This window comes from Schistocerca serialis, chromosome 2, assembly GCF_023864345.2.
Source record: "Schistocerca serialis cubense isolate TAMUIC-IGC-003099 chromosome 2, iqSchSeri2.2, whole genome shotgun sequence".
Lineage (NCBI taxonomy): Eukaryota > Metazoa > Arthropoda > Insecta > Orthoptera > Acrididae > Schistocerca > Schistocerca serialis.
In genome coordinates this window covers 504,986,158-505,005,400 of record NC_064639.1, presented here as the reverse complement: position 1 = coordinate 505,005,400, position 19,243 = coordinate 504,986,158, and the positions used below count along the sequence as shown (strand labels likewise).

At 39.5% G+C, this 19,243-nt stretch overlaps 1 protein-coding gene across 1 annotated transcript in view; it reads left to right on the top strand.

Moving 5' to 3' along the window:
- The first annotated feature begins 15,154 nt into the window (after nt 1-15,154).
- LOC126455621 (alpha-(1,3)-fucosyltransferase 7-like) overlaps nt 15,155-19,243 on the top strand; it is a 367,040-nt gene continuing 362,951 nt past the window's right edge. The window contains exon 1 of the mRNA XM_050091385.1: nt 15,155-15,289. The gene's annotated coding sequence lies outside the window, so the exon portion shown is untranslated. The remainder of the gene's footprint in view (nt 15,290-19,243) is intronic.

Here is a 19,243-nt window from a genome sequence, read left to right as displayed (position 1 = left end):
TGCTGTCTCTAAGGCTAAGTTTAATAGGAATCACAGTAAACTTATTGTATTTCAAACAACCGACATATTATTTTGATATCGAAATGGCAATCATGTTTCATTAGCATAAGATAACTGTACATTTTTATATTATTAAATACAAATACGAATGTCACTATTTTGATTTGAAGTTCTAAAATTACATCCATATCGTGATTAGATCCATGGTATTCAACGAGTTAGAGGCGCAGTAGTAAGACTGGTTACCATCAGATCACCGAAGTTAAACGCTGTCGGGCTGGGCTAGCACTTGGATGGGTGACGTCCGGTCTGCTGAATGCTGTTGGCAAGCGGGGTGCGCTCAGCTCTTGTAAGGCCAATTGAGGAGCTACTTGACTGAGGAGTAGCGGCTCCACCACGAAAACTAGTAACGGCCAGGAGAGCGGTGTGCTGACCACATGATCCTCCGTATTCGCATCCAGTGACGCCTGTGGTCCTTTGAGGCCTGTTCGGGCGGAATTTAGTTTTATTCAATGAGTTATTCACAAAAAAATTTTGTTCATGTACCCATAATATTAGATTTTCACCGAAAATTATAAACCTCAAACAAAAAAATTTGTCATTACGAGTGAGGAAATCCTGTTCGATAGCAACAAAAATAATCAGGAATTAACGACATGTTATTACTCCCGATAGTGTAGAAACAGAATTAACCCTGACACCTTCCTTAAGAACGCTGTACATATATGCTCTTTCAGGTCGTAAGATCCCGGCATGGTATTTAAAGGCCATGTTGATTATAAACTATTAAAATTATTATGATGGTAATGTAGGTTTATTTGTTACTGTATAAATAAATTTTACAATATTCCATGCCAATAATCTCAAGAAAGACATAAGCGCCGGCCCTCAATGAGTTGTTACGCAATCATAGGAAAAATTAGAATAGAATTTTACTTAGAATTCCACTATTTATGTAGTGGTATCTAACGTAAGCTTCACAAACACGTTTGTTACTATTTGAACACTTCACTGGTATCCCCATCAAGTTGTTGTCATAGCTTGATGGACATAATCTACAGTTGGCATGTTTCTGTTTTGGTTGTCACCGCTGGAGCTTGGTAGTGACGGACTTCCTTTCTTCTAACAGTGGCCGCTGACTGCCCATTTCTTGACACTATTTTTCTAGTTTCAGTGTAAGGAGTAACTAGATGTCTTACCAATTCATCGAGAAATATTCTTCTTTTGCAAAGAACATTCCTTTCTCTCCGCAGCACAAAAGCACTGCAGGCGGAAGTCTCAATGATATTGTAGAATATGATCGTTGGCCACCGATTGGTTTTCCTGCTGCTTGCTTATCCGATGTGTCAACTGCTCCCTTACTTGCATTGTAGTCCAATATCATTTTTGCTTCCTTGTTTCTCTGTTGCTTATTTCCTCACTGTTGTGCATTGTGCTCATTAGGAAAACCTTTTCGTTCTTCGTTGGAAGGCAAGATACCACCATGGTATCCTAAAAAAAAAGAAATTGGAAGTGTGAACTTCTTCTTCGCTTGATATATTATTAGAGAGTTAAGGCCTATTTTTTCTCACCGTCTCTAGCATTGTAAGATGTCTTTTGAGCAATCCTTTGCCTAATGCACATGATGAGAATAAATTGTCACATGCGACTTTTTGTCGTTTTAGCTCATGCGTCAGATCCATGACAACCCTCATACTTTGGTTTTTCCCAGGTGCTTGTCCAGGTAATTTTCATCCGTAGATTGTGTCTTCAAAACGTAAGAAATAGCACAGTTTCACAATGTCCGCATTTTTAACCCACATTTCGAGGATTTTCTCGGTATATATTGTTTGAACGGATAACGTCTTCGGTTACATTTATGGCAGGATTACATACATCTAAAGCACTTCCACCAACTTATCGCATAGATCTCTAATAGTTGCGAACTTGTCGTTTACTCTTCGTGCTCTTCGATCAGGCTTTTTATCCAAACGAAACACACGTGAGATGCAACAGAACCGTTTCAGCGACATTACGGGAGGGAAAGGTGGTGTAAGTAGACTGTTTATGTTTTCTCTATGTAAGTAGGCTGTTCTCTATGTAAGTAGGCTGTAGTAGGCTGTTTAGGATTTCTTATTGGTAACGCCACCTCTGTATGAAAATCACTGGCTGTGCTGTGTGCAGTCTGTGGCTAGTTTGCATTGTTGTCTGCCATTGTAGTGTTGGGCAGCGGCAGCTGGATGTGAACAGCGCGTAGCGTTGCGCAGTTGGAGGTGAGCCGCCAGCAGTGGTGGATGTGGGGAGAGAGATGGCGGAGTTTTGAAATTTGGCATGAACTGATATATATATTATGACTTGTGATGATATTAAGGTAAATACATTGTTTGTTCTCTATTAATATCTTTCATTTGCTAACTATCCCTATCAGTAGTTAGTGCCTTCAGTAGTTTGAATCTTTTATTTAGCTGGCAGTAGTGGCGCTCGCTGTATTGCAGTAGCTTGAGCAGCGAAGATTTTTGTGAGGTAAGTGATTTGTGAAAGGTATAGTTTAATGTTAGTCAGGGCCATTCTTTTGTAGAGATGTTTGAAAGTCAGATTGCGTTGCGCAAACAAAATATTGTGTGTCAGGTTAAGCACAGTCTTGTATAATTGTTCAAAGGGGACGTTTCATATGGCGACCCTGCCAGGATTCGAACCTGGAATCTTCTGATTTTTTGTTGTAGTTTGTGTAATTAGTGTAGATTTTGTTTATTGCTAGCGCGTAATTGTAGAGAAAATCTCCTTTGTAGTTGCAGACTTTCATTGTTCTACAGTAAAACAGTTGTGGCATGCATGTAGATTTGCACCAAGTATTTCGCAGCTGCGCTGGCAATTAAGTAGACATTATTTCCATTGCTATGTTATTTTATTTTGCTCTTCAAATTGTGCTTTTCTGTGTTATCGTGTGAAATATTGTGACAATAATGGCGTGTGAAAAACGTAATACTAGGCTCCAAAGTAAACTGAGAAATGACAGTGAAGACGAAAGCAGTGTGTTAGCGCCACCGAGTAATGAATTAACTGATGTTCAAAGTAGTAATTTGGTAATTGTGCATAGGGAAATGGAGCGGGCGGCAAACAATGGTGTAGACAGTGAAACAGGTAGTGAACAGGGAAGCGTTATCGATCGATTGGTCAGCAACAGCTCGCCTCAGGAATCGGGAATGACAGAACACAATATTGCAAATACTGCAGACTCAGGTTTTGGGTTCTCACCGTTTTCTCAAATGAGTCAAGACACATTTTCCGCTTGTCAAAATGTGAATGTTGCCGGTGCAACTTCACTGCCGAAAAGCACTGAGGAACATGTTTCAGACACCAGTGCATTGTTATTACAGTTAATGCAACAAATGGGACAAAGGCTACAAAAGTTAGACACAACGCTTGAACAAAATCAGAAACAAATGGGACAAAATCTTCAAAAGTTAGACACAATGGAACAACACCAGAGACAAACACAGCAACAGTTAGACACAATGGAACAAAATCTCAAAAAGTTAGACTCATTGGAACAAACTCTCGAACAAACACGTGAGGATTTAACTGCTGAGTTACATCACATTGAATCGAAATGTCAAAAAGTCTGTAATGACGTAAAAACTCAAATTTGTGAGCATTTTCAACCTATTTTTTCGCGGCATGAAAATGCATTACAGAATCACGAAGCAGCCATAAAAGAACTGCAAATTATTGTTCATGAAAATCATGAGACCTTGCAAGCTAAATTTGACTCAGTTGCATCTACCGATTCGGTTACGCAACTTGCAAAAACTCAGGAAAACTTTAAGGACACAGTAGATACTCTGAAACTTAGTTCAGAAAAACACACTGAGGAAATAAGTACACTATCGGAGAAAGTAGTTGAACTTTCGGATCAGCTAAATAATTTATCTACGAAGGTAGATGATAATCTGAATGACGCAAAACCGGTAGTCTTTAATGACACAGAACAGAGCGAACAAATTAGGAAACTGAAACAAAATCTGAATCAAATTGATACGCAACACCAAAGAGAAATCCGGGAAGTATAAGATCAGCTGACACAGGTAATACAAAAATTACGTATTTCAGAAGACACTCGCGCTCCAACACGGGAAGAGGGACTTAGAAATACGCAAAAGCCACAAAATAATAACACAGGGCATTTCGGTGATTATGAAAGAAATTGGCAAGGTACACCGAATTTTGAGATGGAACCGCCGACACGACGTAACTATGACCGAGATGCTACTCGCCGACACGATGATTTTGACTATAAGTTGTTCATTACTACACGTAAATTCAAAACATTTAAAAATTCTGGCAACGACATTCATCCACAAGCATGGCTCCATCAATTCTCTCATTGTTTTCCTCCCAACTGGTCATTAGAGCACAGATTAGAATTTATGTGTGGCTACTTAGAGAAGGAACCAGCTGTAAGAATGCGATCGGTCATTCACGATTGCCACAGTGAAGGAGAATTTTACCATGCCTTCCTCTCAGCATATTGGTCTCAAGCCACACAAGACCGTGTAAAACATGGCATCATAATGATGAAACATTTCGAACAATCTGAATTCTCCAGTCTTGTGAAATATTTTGAAGACATGTTGCACAAGAATCAGTACCTGTCAAACCCATACAGCCCCTCAGAACTCATCCGCATTTGCTTAATCAAATTACCTGAACATTTACGACATATTATTTTGGCAGGACGTTGCAAAGACGACACTGAAGCTTTTCAGGGACTGTTACAAGAACTGGAAAGTGACACTGACAGTCGCGGAACGCAGGAGCACAACAATTACAGATCACATCAGTCGCAATTCCGCGATGAAAGAAATAATAACTGGACGCGACAAGGCTATTCTCACAACACAAATCGTGACCAAAACAGACACCACCCGTATGACAACCGTTGGCAGAGTAGTAATAATTACAGGGAAAGATCACCTCTCCGCGGTAATGACTATCACAGAGACAATCAGAGAAACAGACAATATGGGAACCAAAACAATTATTATTATGGGAGACAGAATAACTTGAGACGCAACGGTCCAGCGCGCAGTTACGATTCAGGGAGAAATTCTCCACCACTTAACCGACAAGAAAGAAACTACAGGAAATACCGACATGACGACAGACGATGTGATCGTAACGACAGACCTGAATTGCATCAGAACTGGCGGGATTCAGACAGAGCAGGGCCCTCTCGTCACGGTGAATTTGTAGAAGTTAGGTCTCCAAATCCCATTAACGACGCTCGCCAACAAAGAGACAATAGGCAATGACTCACACCGCTGGCAGCCACAAAACATACTTATGAAACTGACGACGCAGCTGCCGTAGCTAGTAATTACGTAAAAATGGAAGACATTAGGGACATCTTACTCCAGGAACACGACATAAAACATAACAATATTGCATATCCTGTGATTCACATTACAGTAAATGATGTAAAATTTACGGCAGTACTTGACTCTGGCAGTCCCATTTCAGTAATCAGTGAAACAGCCTTTAGCAAATGCAACAAATCGAACGATTGCCCCACACTTCCGTTACGTAAGATTAAATTACAAGGTGCAATCTTTGGAAAAAGTGTAGATGTACGCCAACAAACGAACTTAGAATTCTTTTGTCAAAGCCACAGCTTCTCTATGAACTTTCTTATTGTTCCATTATTGTCGACGGAAATTATACTGGGAGTAGACTTTTTGAATGAATACAAAGCAATCTTAAACTTTCACGATGCTGAAATAACTTTAGAAAAAGTAGGTAAGTCAGTAGCTTTGAAATTTGAAGATTGGCTCTCAAACCATGACGAAGAAATTAATCGGCTTTACCTCCTGTTAGACAACAGTTCGGAATTTTCGACGGAACTTGACGCTAACAATCATTCTGCAAGTACTGACAGGGATGATATCGACGGCGCATTTGACACTAATAAGTTAATTCAGAATAAAATTCAAACAATTGAGAATTGTAATGACACTGATAGGCAGGACCTTTTTGAGATATTACAAGCACATTCCACAGTTTTTACTCACAAAACAGGTACAATCAAGGGATTTCAATACCAATTTCGTGTTCGTGAGCATACTAAATTTTGTGTTAGACCATATGTAATTCCAGCACATTATAGGGACCGTGTTAGAACAGAAATACAATCTATGCTCGACGAGGGCATTATTGAGCCTGCAGTAAGCTCATACAACAATCCATTACATGTTGTTGAGAAGAAAAATGGATCGATCAGGCTTGTCTTAGATTCGAGACAAATCAATACGATCATTATTCCTGAAACAGACAGGCCGCAAACGTTGGAAGAACTTCTTCAAAATTTTAATGGTGTAAAAGTGTTGTCTTCCATTGATCTCAGATCCAGCTTTTATCAAATCGAACTTCATCCAGAATGTAGAAAATACACAGCTTTCCTTTGTTTCGGCGTTTGTTATCAGTTTCGGAAACTTCCTTTTGGTTTGAACATTTCTTCAGCAGCATTCATTCGCGGGCTAAATTCCATATTACCTGAGTTCTTAAAACGTCACATCACCTTATATGTGGACGATATTCTAATAGCAGAAGCTTCATGGGAACTACATAATCGCATCCTCAACAGTTTGTTACGTATTTTTGCAGAATCTGGAATTACAGTTAACTTGGAAAAGTCTGAATTCGGTAGGACAAAGGTGAAGTTTTTGGGACATATTATTTCTTCTGAAGGCATTCAGCCGGATCCTGAAAAGTTAGAAGCAATCAGAGCCATTCCAGTTCCATCCACAAAAAGACAAGTCCGCAGTTTTCTAGGTCTCGTAAATTTTTACCGTCGTTTTCTGAATATGCAAATTCTTGTTACACCAAAACTTTGTTCTCTCACTGGAAAAAATACTATTTGGAACTGGGACGAACAAGCACAGTTGGAATTCAATTCTTTGAAAGAAGCGTTACTTCACGCCCCAATCTTAGCTCATCCAGATCTGTCACAAGATTTCTGCCTTAGCACGAATTCTTCTAAAGTCGGTCTTGGTGCCCATTTATTTCAAGAAGCCACAGAAAATGACACTACTGTTCAGAAAACCATTGCTTTTGCTAGCCGAGTGCTAACAAAATCTGAAAAAAATTATTCCGTTACTGAATCGTTTGGGCATTTAACAAATTCCGTTTCTTTCTTTCTGGTAAGCACGTAAAAGTATACAGTGATCATCGTGCATTACAATTTCTTATGTCTTCAAAATTAAATCATGACAGGTTAAAACGTTGGGCATTGTTTCTGCAAGAATTCCGCTTCACAATAGTCTACATTCCCGGCAAGGAGAACATTGTTGCGGACGCACTGTCACGCGCACCGGCTGGGCTTGAGAAAAGTACCACAGAAGGCAACCTCGAGAAAAATTTCAGTATTCTTTACATTCAGAAACTCGCCTTTGAAAACTTCATCACCACATCTTTAAAGGACATTGCTCATGAACAAGATAAAGATCCGATTTGGAAAGACATCAAGAGCAAATGGCATGAAAAGACACACACACAGATTCGGCATTATTACCTGGTTAGAAACAACATACTCTTCAAACGCTGCACTGTTGATGACAAGCTATGGGTACTTTGCATTCCAGACGATTTTGTTAATAAGCTCATTTGGTACATTCATTTCAGCTACGCACATTTTGGCCCACGAAAATGTTATCATATTCTTCGAACGACTTGTTATTTTAACAATATGGAAAAGAGAATTCGAAGAGTCTTGTCTATTTGTAAACTTTGTCAAAAGGCGAAACCATCTACTGTCTCACATCGTGCTCCGTTGTTTCCTATTATTCCTTCTAAATTAAAAGAATTTGCTGCTGTTGATCTCTTGGGACCGCTTGTCAGAACATCTAATGGATTTTCGTACGTTCTAGTCGCTGTTGAACTTACTTCAAAATTTGTTTCTTTCACTCCGTTACGTAAAGCCACTGGACGGTCTGTATCCAACGCCTTTGTTAAAAATTTCTTACGTGAAGTTGGCCACGTTGCTAAAGTCATTTCAGATAACGGACCGCAATTTAGATCTGCTGTTTGGTCACGCATGCTTCGCAACCATAAAATCAAACCTGTTTTTATTTCATTGTACTCACCACATTGTAACCCGTCTGAACGTATTATGAAAGAAATCAATAAGCTTTTCAGACTTTATTGTCACAGAAAGCATCAGCATTGGGACAGATATTTACACTTATTTCAAAACGTGCTGAATGAAATGCCTCATGATTCCACTGCTTTACCACCTACTCTTGTACTAAAGAATGAAGAACCACCGAACAGAATCAGAGAGCTTGTACCTTTCCCAAATACACGTAAACTTCGACACAAAGACATAATTGATTTGGCTCTTAAAAATATAAAATCTGCAGCAGACAAAAGAAGAAAACTACACGGTAAAGCAAATGCAAAGAAATTGTATATTGGTCAGAAGGTTCTCATTAAAGCTCATTCATTGTCACATAAGAAGAAACATTTGAGTCACAAATTCTTTCTAGTTTACAATGGACCTTACAGAATCCGACGTATACCACATGGTAATTGCGTTGAGGTTGAAACTCTGCGTACTAGGAAGAGTAAAGGTTTACACCACATTTCACATGTAAAACCGTTTATTGAAAGATAATCTGCTTTTTAACTTAGTCCTTGTCATAAAATTTTTCGCTTCACATTACTAATATGCTTTGTCAGACTTAGAAACTGTTAACATGCAACAATGTTTGAAGTTAAATATCCAGTCTAGAACCTAGGGAACATTTTTAAAACAGAAATTACGAATGCATTGTTATAGTGAACAGACGACACAGTGTTGTATTTGTACATTCTTGCTTGTTAGTTGCACGATTACGTAACGACTATCAGGGTTACATACTTAGGACACATACTGGTACTGCTAATGAGATTTTAATGCAACATTTTGGTTTACTTGAAAATACATTCTGGGTTTAAAGTGCTTTCTGAGAGATACCAGATGACACAGAGGTTAGTTTATGTGGCAGCTACACGATTTTTATCACGACGCTACTAATGAGTGACAATGTACAATGTTGATTTTGCGGTGTTTCTGTTTCATATCTGCACAGTTTTTCTGTTTTATTCTAGAAAGTAAAACATGTTTTAGTAGTAACTTTTGTGGTATAGCTACAAGGAGACAGCCTTTTCCATAGCACAACAATACGTTACAGCACAGTACTTTCATCATCATGGCAATAAGCGTAATAACTAAGATATCTATACGCAAAGCATTTCACTTTGTTTATCATGAGGTAAGTACATTGACTTCTGCAGAACTTAGCTTTCGGAGGACGATAACTACGACACTTCCACAGAGATTATGTTGCAACAAGACGCACATTTAGCGCTACAGGACACGTATTTGAGTCATTAATTTTGTACTTAAAACATTTATTTTTAAAGATTTTTGAATTACAAAGAAAGTTTTCCGTGATACATTTCATTCCATTGCTGTAATCTGTAACACCTGAGGGTATAATTACATTAATCCTCAGGGGGGTACACGCTTACTTTGTGTACCATGTGTGTGGCAACCACAAGGAACCCTAGCTAATATGGTATTTGCTTATACAACTTTACACATCGGTACCATATTTCTCTAACACACAAATTACACAGCTATCTGATTATTTAACTGAGAGAGACAAACATTTATTTTACTACATCAGTGACACATGTTTACGTAATTACACCGTTGGATAACTTCACACTTATGAAACTGTATTTTGTCTGTACTTTGTAAACTGTTCATATTTTTTCGGAACCATTGTGATACTATGAGAGCTTTGAATGTCGTATTTGGTATGAGATCATGATTTTTAAAGTACGTTTGAGGCAGATGACACTTTTGACATGAGCAGAGAATTATTTTAGGCTTAGAAATTATTGGAGGAAGTTACGACGATTTTGAGATTTGACTGAAGTGTTATGATGTTATTATTACGACGACGATGTGTATTATGTTGTTGAGGAATGTTTATTATGCTACGTATTTCTTACGATGAAATACTGAAGAAGTGTCGACGAATAAGGTAAGGAATAATGAGTAGTGTTTAGGGACTCTGATTTATGAAAAGGTTGTTGGAAACCAAGAATCGTACTTTAAGAGTTATGAAATGTGTGTGTATATGCATGAATGTATCACAATGCCACTGAAAATTTTTTTGGACACTGTTATATTTATAGGGTTTTGTTTCTACAGATTTGCAACGCTAATTCTTGACCTGTGAAATATTTTTGTATGAGACTACCACGGTAGCAGAATCTCCTGTCGTAAATATTTCCGTAAGAAAGTTAAGTGACCACCTGCACGTAATGCGTCGCGGGCACCCAGCTGTGTCAGACGCCTGGAGAAAAAGCCATTATTGCGAGCCCTTTTCAGCGGCACAGGTAGAACAAAAAAAAAAGGGGAGGCCATTATCCTCGGAAATATTTTTACATCTGCACACCTGATTACGACAAGCGTCTTTCTACGAGAGTTGAGAGAATTTCTACTAACTTATGAAATGTCACATGACTACTGAATGATATTTTTATACTTTGATTTTCGTAGTTGCTTATTTCACTTGATATCTGGTTTCAGCTGTGTTGCAGCATTGCTTTTATAAAATAAAATGCATTTGCTAATGTGAACACTTTCTGTCAACAGATCTATTAAATAATTATTTTATGATCCACATTCTTTAAAAAAGGAGCACTTGGAAAGGAAAGAACAATAAGAAGGAACTAGTAACTGCATTCATAATTTTCTTTTCAAGTAATTGGTAACTTTTTGGTAGAATAACTTCTTGTGGTGCACCACTTTAATTACTTAGACATTAAGATGTGATTATACATTTGCCTTATCTGCATTGTTATCTTTAGTGTACTATTTTTTCTGCTTGCGCTATGTCATGTTTAGGTATAAGTTGCTGCTGTTTGCCAGGCATAGTGTTATTGAATTTGAGTTTTGCTAATTTATGCTGCTAGCTTTGCCAATTTGCATTTTTTGCATTGCTGTTTGTGTTGATTTGTTATGTGATGCTGCATTGCCTCGTCCCTTAGTTTAGCATCTGAGCTCAGTAGATTTAAGTTAGCTTAAGAGGGGGTAGCCTCTAAGAGAATGAGTTGCGATGAATTGGAAGAAATGCATTGAGAAAACAGGTTTAGGTAGGATTTTCTTGGAAATAAATGTTGAGGTAAGAAATGTGTGAACATATAAATACAGAAAGCATGCTTAGATAGAATTTTTTTTTGGTGGAAACAAAGGATGAAATAAGAGGAAAGATATATGAAGTTTTGGGTTGGACTGCAGTACCACATGTTACGCTGAAAACGAACCCTGTCCTTTCCTATTGGTGTTATCCCACTATGTGTGTGTGTACCCTTGTGTATTTGGTTTCTTCCTGTCTCTGTGTAGTTTCATAGAATTTTTTTTTCTTTTAATATTAAGCTACATTCACTATGATGAGGAATACTGTTATCCTCGAATATAATTGGCATTAATAATATGTTATTTACTTTGTAAAGATGTTTAGACATTATTTACTCTGTTTTGTGTTAATGCTAATGTGTGAAGTTGATGTTTCAAAAGTTATTGTGATCTTTTATGTATGTACTCATGTCATAATTACTGTAACACTGACGTATATGTCTATTTCTATTCTTTTGTAACGCCTGTTTTACTACAAATGTTATCTGTATTCTTATGTTCTTTAATGATGTATTTTGTACCTTTGTTATTGTATTCTTCTGTTATAAAATTGTAATTGTCACCAGTTCATGATATTATTAACTTGTAAGCATTCCTTTCACTGCACACGTTTCTGTTGGTCATAGTATATGGACAATATGTGAGAAGTAGGGAATGTTAGTGTTTGCACGTGTGTTAATAATTCAGCAAGGGACTGGATAACAGCATTGCTGGTTCTGAGGACAATTCCAAAAACTTTGTGAGTGCACAAGTGGTGGTTTATGGACTTGCTATATTCTCTGCAAGACTCTTCGATGGTGATTGTGCACCTGCACAGTCGCAACAGATGGCTGCTGGCCATCTCTACAAGGACTACAGTGGGTCTGCACCTCTGGTGGCCCACCAATACCATTATCTCTACAAGGACTACAGTGGGTCTGCATCTATGATGACCTACCAACGCCATTATTTCTACAAGGACTGCAGTGGGTCTGCACCTCTGGTGGCCCACCAATACCGTAATCTCTACCAGGACTCCAGTGGGTCTGCTCTGTGATGACCTACCTACCAATATTCTTCCAAACTTCGAATGACTCTGCTGTGGGTTTGCTCTGTTGTGGCCCATTACCTGTCTGCATGTCGAGAGTCAGCACTGTCTTTCCGTTGGAAGGACAACACTACTTCTTCAAGACTGCATGGAAATCCACTACTTCTGTGTGCATTTTCTTTTACTGCTCAGACTTTGAGAAAAAACACTGCTATTCTACTGTTATGTACGATTAGGACTGTCTTTATGGACTGTGAGAAAATTTTAGCTTTTGACCAACATTGTATCAATAAGTGTGTGCATTTGATTTCTTTGTTATTGTAATTATGAAAAATTTTATCAAATCATTATTGGGCACTGCCCAAAAAAATTTTGTAAAATTTTTTGTGGGGAGCATGGGGGCTATGTAAGTAGACTGTTTATGTTTTCTCTATGTAAGTAGGCTGTTCTCTATGTAAGTAGGCTGTAGTAGGCTGTTTAGGATTTCTTATTGGTAACGCCACCTCTGTATGAAAATCACTGGCTGTGCTGTGTGCAGTCTGTGGCTAGTTTGCATTGTTGTCTGCCATTGTAGTGTTGGGCAGCGGCAGCTGGATGTGAACAGCGCGTAGCGTTGCGCAGTTGGAGGTGAGCCGCCAGCAGTGGTGGATGTGGGGAGAGAGATGGCGGAGTTTTGAAATTTGGCATGAACTGATATATATATTATGACTTGTGATGATATTAAGGTAAATACATTGTTTGTTCTCTATTAATATCTTTCATTTGCTAACTATCCCTATCAGTAGTTAGTGCCTTCAGTAGTTTGAATCTTTTATTTAGCTGGCAGTAGTGGCGCTCGCTGTATTGCAGTAGCTTGAGCAGCGAAGATTTTTGTGAGGTAAGTGATTTGTGAAAGGTATAGTTTAATGTTAGTCAGGGCCATTCTTTTGTAGAGATGTTTGAAAGTCAGATTGCGTTGCGCAAACAAAATATTGTGTGTCAGGTTAAGCACAGTCTTGTATAATTGTTCAAAGGGGACGTTTCAGTGGCTCTGCCTGTTTCTGAATCCCACAGATTCTTTCTTCATTCACCATATGGATTCTACTCACCAGCCATTAATAAGAGGGTAATATAGGCTACAAGTGTAATTTCATCTAAAGTTTCCCAGCTATCCCCATGAACTCTTCGACGCCAAATATTAATCATTTCCACCACAACACTGTGAATATTATCGTTCATCATAATCTGAAAAAATGATTTTATATGAATTAGTCTGATGATAGCGTGTCTTGTCGGACCAGAATCAGTTTTATAATATTTCCGCTGATTTTTTGCTTTTAGACTGAATCAGTTAAACAGCTTGTACTTTGTCCTTCGAGATATCAGTATCTGAAATGTTTTCTGAATCACATGATAGATGTTTTCATTACTGGTGTGATTTTCTTCTTCAGAAATATTCTCCTCACTGTCAGAAGCATTTACTAATGCTTCCAATTGTTCATCGGAAAGAACTCGTTTCGTCATGATGGCCACACGGAAATTACTACGATAGGTACATGAAATGCGTCTGCACACATCAGTTGATAAAATGTAACTTTAGTGAGAATGTGAATTTGAACCCAATTAGCGACTTAAGTTGTTTCGTAACTTTCGCATATTTCAACGATAAGAAATCAGGTACTTACTTTATCATAAAAAACCATTAAGCATATACCTCAGGCATGTAGAAATAAAATTTGACTACGATATTTGTACATTCTGTGAATTTTTGAGCGCCCCCCCCCCCCCCCCCCCCAGGAACAAAAGTGTAACAAATTAAGTTTTAGCAAGTGCGAGGTAACTAATATTTTTAATTCGAAATTTAAAGTAATTAGAATAATTAGAATAACAAAGTCATCAAGTCAGGAGCAATATCATTTAAACATTAAAAGGTTATGTAAGGATAAATTCCTTTTCGGGTCGTATTGACCCGAAGATAACAGCAGAGCTAAACTTTGAAAATCACAGTCATTCCCTTCGTACTAGACATTGTTAAACCTGCGATTCAGTAGAATTGCAGGCATCCATTGTCAGAAATGTGCGAAAATTAAGTCTGTACTTCGGTTTCCAAAAATTTTCAAATGTGTGTGAAATCTTGTGGGACTTAATTGCTAAGGTCATCAGTCCCAAAGCTTACACACTACTTACCCTAAATTATCCTAAGGACAAACACACACACCCATGCCCGAGGGAGGACTCGAACCTCCGCCGGGACCAGCCGCACAGTCCATGACTGCAGCGCCTTAGACCGCTTCTTTTTTTTTTAATTTCATTTTTGTTCGTTTTCGTTCGTAACATCTGATCGGGGCGGACGTCGTAAGACATCGTTTTAAGTTCGTTGTTGATCTATGAACTCAGTTTTTTTTTATTACAGAGGGCGGCTAACTCTCTGACCGAGCACGCTGAGCTATCGTGCCGGCTAACCGCTCGGCTAATCCCGCGCGTTTGTACCCCTTGCGGACGCCTACCGTCGTACTATGACATATCGACACCTGTTGCCGGCAACAGTCAATGAGCCCACGACATGTCTGCTTTTGCCATCGGCACCATTGGGTGCGTGAGACCACTTTTCTGACTATACGTTCCATGGATGTAACTGTCGTGGAATATGCCCAACAGTGTTCTTTAATTATTTTCATGAACTATATGAACAGGGTAACCGAGACGCGATCTGACAGAGATACAGAAAGAAGCGGAATAAAGCAACCGAAAGCGTCGGTATCAAATCTGCCAAACACTGTGAATGCAGTGGGTAATGGTACTTCCGCCGTCTACTACCTGGGAGCAATAGTTTTGAGGTGCCGCCACAGAGGCGCTGTTGTCGGGAGTGAAGCAGCGCGCGAAATATTGGCGGAGCTCGCGTCGTCAGTTGTTCCCGTAGTGCGCGCGCACACCGCCACCGTGTTCGTGAGCTCGGCTCGAAACATGGAAGCCAATCTCTCCGGGGCGCCGACAGGCAGCAGCACCGGCACCGGGACCGGCGCCTTCGTCGTTTGACGTGCGGCTGTAGTCTGCAGGTAAACAACCGCAGCGCAGTTCAGTACGTGCCACATCTGCATGCCTGCGGCGTATTGTTAAGCGAATCCAAGATACTTTCGTACTCACTAGGATGACCAGCTCTCCCGTATTTCCCGGGTTATAGCAATATTTTCTTACTCCGCCCGGCTCCCTTATTGACCCACCTGTTTTCCCGTAATATTTCGTTAGTCATCACTGTTGTAAACATTAATCCCGCGAAGTGCTATCGATAGTTCAAGTTCCCTAAGCGACAGATCTGCAAAAGTTTTCGTCTAATAAACGATAGTGTTGTCGACATATAGTCTCTTTTAGATCTGTGCTTGTACGGAAAGAAGACGGTTTGATTCAAAAGAATGCAAGGGTTGGAGAAAGAGCTATACAGCCTACGCGTCTACAGAGGTCGTGACAGGGGGAATGTTTGTTTCTCGGTCAGTACTGTACTGGCAACCCACGGATGTGCTCGCCTCGTACCGATCGGTAGCTGTGCTACAAATAACGCAAGTAACAAGGTCTCGCGAAAGAGGATTACAGAGACGCTCGATACGTTATTTATTTTTCAGTTGACTCACACAACACAAGAACATTTTTTAACTCTTTGAAAGAGTTCTTTCTCTTATGAACAATAAGTGGACTGTTCAGAGAAAGAGCAGCAGACTTATTAAGTCAGGCACTATGATGTAAATTAAATTTGATTGTTGGTATTTGGGAGCTCCAATGTTAGGCGCGTTATGGGGCCCCTTAGCGACTTGGCTGTCAAGAAGAGGAAGAAAGCTAATGTGCACTCCGCGTGCATACGGGTGGTGTCATTCCAGAAGTGGAAGGGGTACTTTCGGATGCCATGAAGAGTACACATGCAGCCAACTGCAGATTGTTGCTCACGTCGGTATTGTAATGCGTGTCGCTTCGGATTGGAACAGAGCGGCTAACAGAAGTGATGAATACTGCCAGTCTTGTTTGAGAGATGAAAGCAGAGCTCACCATTTGCAGCATAGTCGACAGGACCGATTGCTGATTTCTGGTACAGAGCCTAGTGGAGGGTCTGAATCAGAGGCTCAAACAGTTCTGCGACCGCATAGGCTGCAGATTCCTCGACTTCGTCATAGGGTGGTTGGTTTTCGGGTTCCACTGAACAAGTCAGGAGTCCACTACACGTAGGAGGCGGGTATGCGGTTAGCAAAGGCTGTGTGGCGTGGACTGGGCGATTTTTTTAGGTTAGAGGCTCTCGGGAAAACACAGAAAAGGACTTCATTTTCAAAGGGTGCAGGCCAAACACAGAAAGTACGTATATCCAGGAACCATCGGTCTAACAGTTGTAAATTGTTGTAGCTGTGTAGGGCAAGTACCAGAGATCCAAGCGCTAATAGAAATCTCTGATGCTCAAATCGTTATAGGCACTGAAAGCTGGCAAAAGCCGGAGATCAGCTCAGCCGAAATTTTTTCGAAAAATCTACCAGTGTTTCGCAAGGATAGGCTACACACAGTTGGCGGTGGGGTGTTTGTTGCTGTTAGAAGTAGTTTATCTTTCGCGAAATTGAAGTACATAGTTCCTGTGAGTTAGCATGGGCAGAAATCATTCTTGGCGACCGGAATAAATAATAATAGGATCCTTTTAGCGACCTTCCAATTCAGATGATACAATTACTGAAGGGTTCAAATAAAACTTGACTTTCATTTCAAACACATACCCGACTCATACAATTATAGTTCGCGGCGACTTTAATTTACCCTTCATATGTTGGCGAAAATACATGTTTAAATCAGGCGCTACCCATAAAACATCATCCGAAATTGTCTAAATGCATTCTCTGAAAAAAATTATTTCGAGCAGTTAGTTCATGAGCCTACGCGAACAGTAAATGGTTGTGAAAACACACTTGAGCTCTTAGCAACAAATAATCCTGCGCTAATAACGAGCATCAAAACGGATATAGGAATTAGTGAACACGGGCAGAGAGACTGAATATTATAACTCCCAAATCCTCCAAAAATAAACGAAACATAAACCTATTCAAAAAATCAGATAAGAACTCACTTGACGCCTTCCTAAGAGACAATTACCGCGCCTTTCAAGTTAACAATGTAACTGTAGACCAGATGTGGCTTGAATTCAAAGAAATAGTATCGGCAGCAATTGAGAGATTTATACCAAATAAATTAACAAACGGCGGAGATGATCCTCCTCGGTACACAAGACGGGGCAGAGTACTGTTGCAGAAAGAACGAGAAAAACATGCCAAATTTAAAGGAACCCAAAAGCTCCAAGATTGGCGATCTTCCACAGAAGCTAGAAATTTAGCGCAGACTTCAATGCGAGATGCTTATAATAGTTTCCACTATGAAACTCTCTCTATAAAACTGGCAGAAAATCCAAAGAGATTCTCGTAGTACGTGAAGTATGATAAATGCAAGACACAATCAATGCCATCCCAGAGCGATGGCAATGGAAATACTATCGGCGACAATACCGAACGTAGAAGTAAACATCCTCCGAGTACTGAAGCAACTTAAATCACTTAACAAAAGCAAGTCTTCCCGTCCAGCCTGTATACCAGTTAGGTTCCTTTCGAAGTATGCTGGTACAATAGCTCCATACTTAACAATCATATACAACCGTTCGCTCGACGAAAGATCCGTACAAAAAGACTGGAAAGTTGCACAGGTCACACCAATATTCGAGAAAGAAAATAGGAGTAATTCACTAAGTTACAGGCCCATATCACTGACGTCGACATGCAGCGGATTTTGGAAGTTATATTGGGTTTCGGAGATCATGAATTACCTCGAAGAAAATGGTCTATTGACACACAGTCAACACGGATTTAGAAAACATCGTTCTTGTGAAACACAACTAGCTCTTTACTCACACGAAGTGTTGAGTGCTATTGACAAGGGACGCCAAATTATCAAATTGATTCCGTATTTTTTGATTTCCAGAAGGCTTTTGAATCTGTACCACACAAGCGGCTTGCATTCAAATTTCGTGGTTATGAAATATCGTCTCAGTTATGTGACTGGATTCGTCATTTCCTGTCAGAGAGGTCACAGTTCGTAGTACTTGGCGGAAAGTCATCGAGTAAAACAGAAGTTATTTCTGGTGTTCCTTAAGGTAGTGTTAAGGGTCCTCTACCATTCCTTATTTATATAAACGATTTAGGAGACGTCTAGACAGCCGTCTAGTCATCAGAAGATCAAACCAAATTGCAAAACGATTTATAAAAGATATCTGTGTGATGCAAAAATTGGCAATGGACCCTTAGTAACGAAAAGTGTGAGGTCAGCCTCATGAGTGCTAAGAGGAATCCGTTAAATTTCGGTTACACGATAAATTAGTCAGATCTAAAGGTGTAAATGCAACTAAATACCTAGGAATTCCAATTACGAACATCTTAAATTGGAAGGAACTCATAGAAAATTTAGTGAGGTAGGCTAACCAAAGATTGCGTTTTATTGGCAGGAGACTTAGAAAATGTAAAAGATCTGCTAAAGAGAATGTCTACACTACGCTTGTCCTTCTTCTTTTAGAATATTTTTTGCTAGGGATCCTCAGCATATAGGAGTGACGGAATACATCAAGAAATTTCAAAGAAGGGCAGCACGAATGCGAAAATATTTTGTTGACGCCGACCTACATAGGGAGAAACGGTCATCATACTAAAATAAGAGAAATCAGAGCTCGCACGGAAATATATGGGTGTCCATTTTTCTGCTCGCTGTACGAGTTTGGAACATTAGAGAATTATTGTGAAGGTCGTTCGATGAACCCTTTCCCAGGCACTTAAATACTATTTGCGTATGTAAGTGTAGATGAAGACTCCAAAAACTATTTGTACAAGAAGAAAAAAATTGCAGAGTTCTACAGTTTTTGAAAATAAGTGCTTGTAGCGCGTATATGTTACGTGTGTGCATGCAAATTTGTGTATTACATGCGAAGAACAAAAAAACTGTTTTGTTTC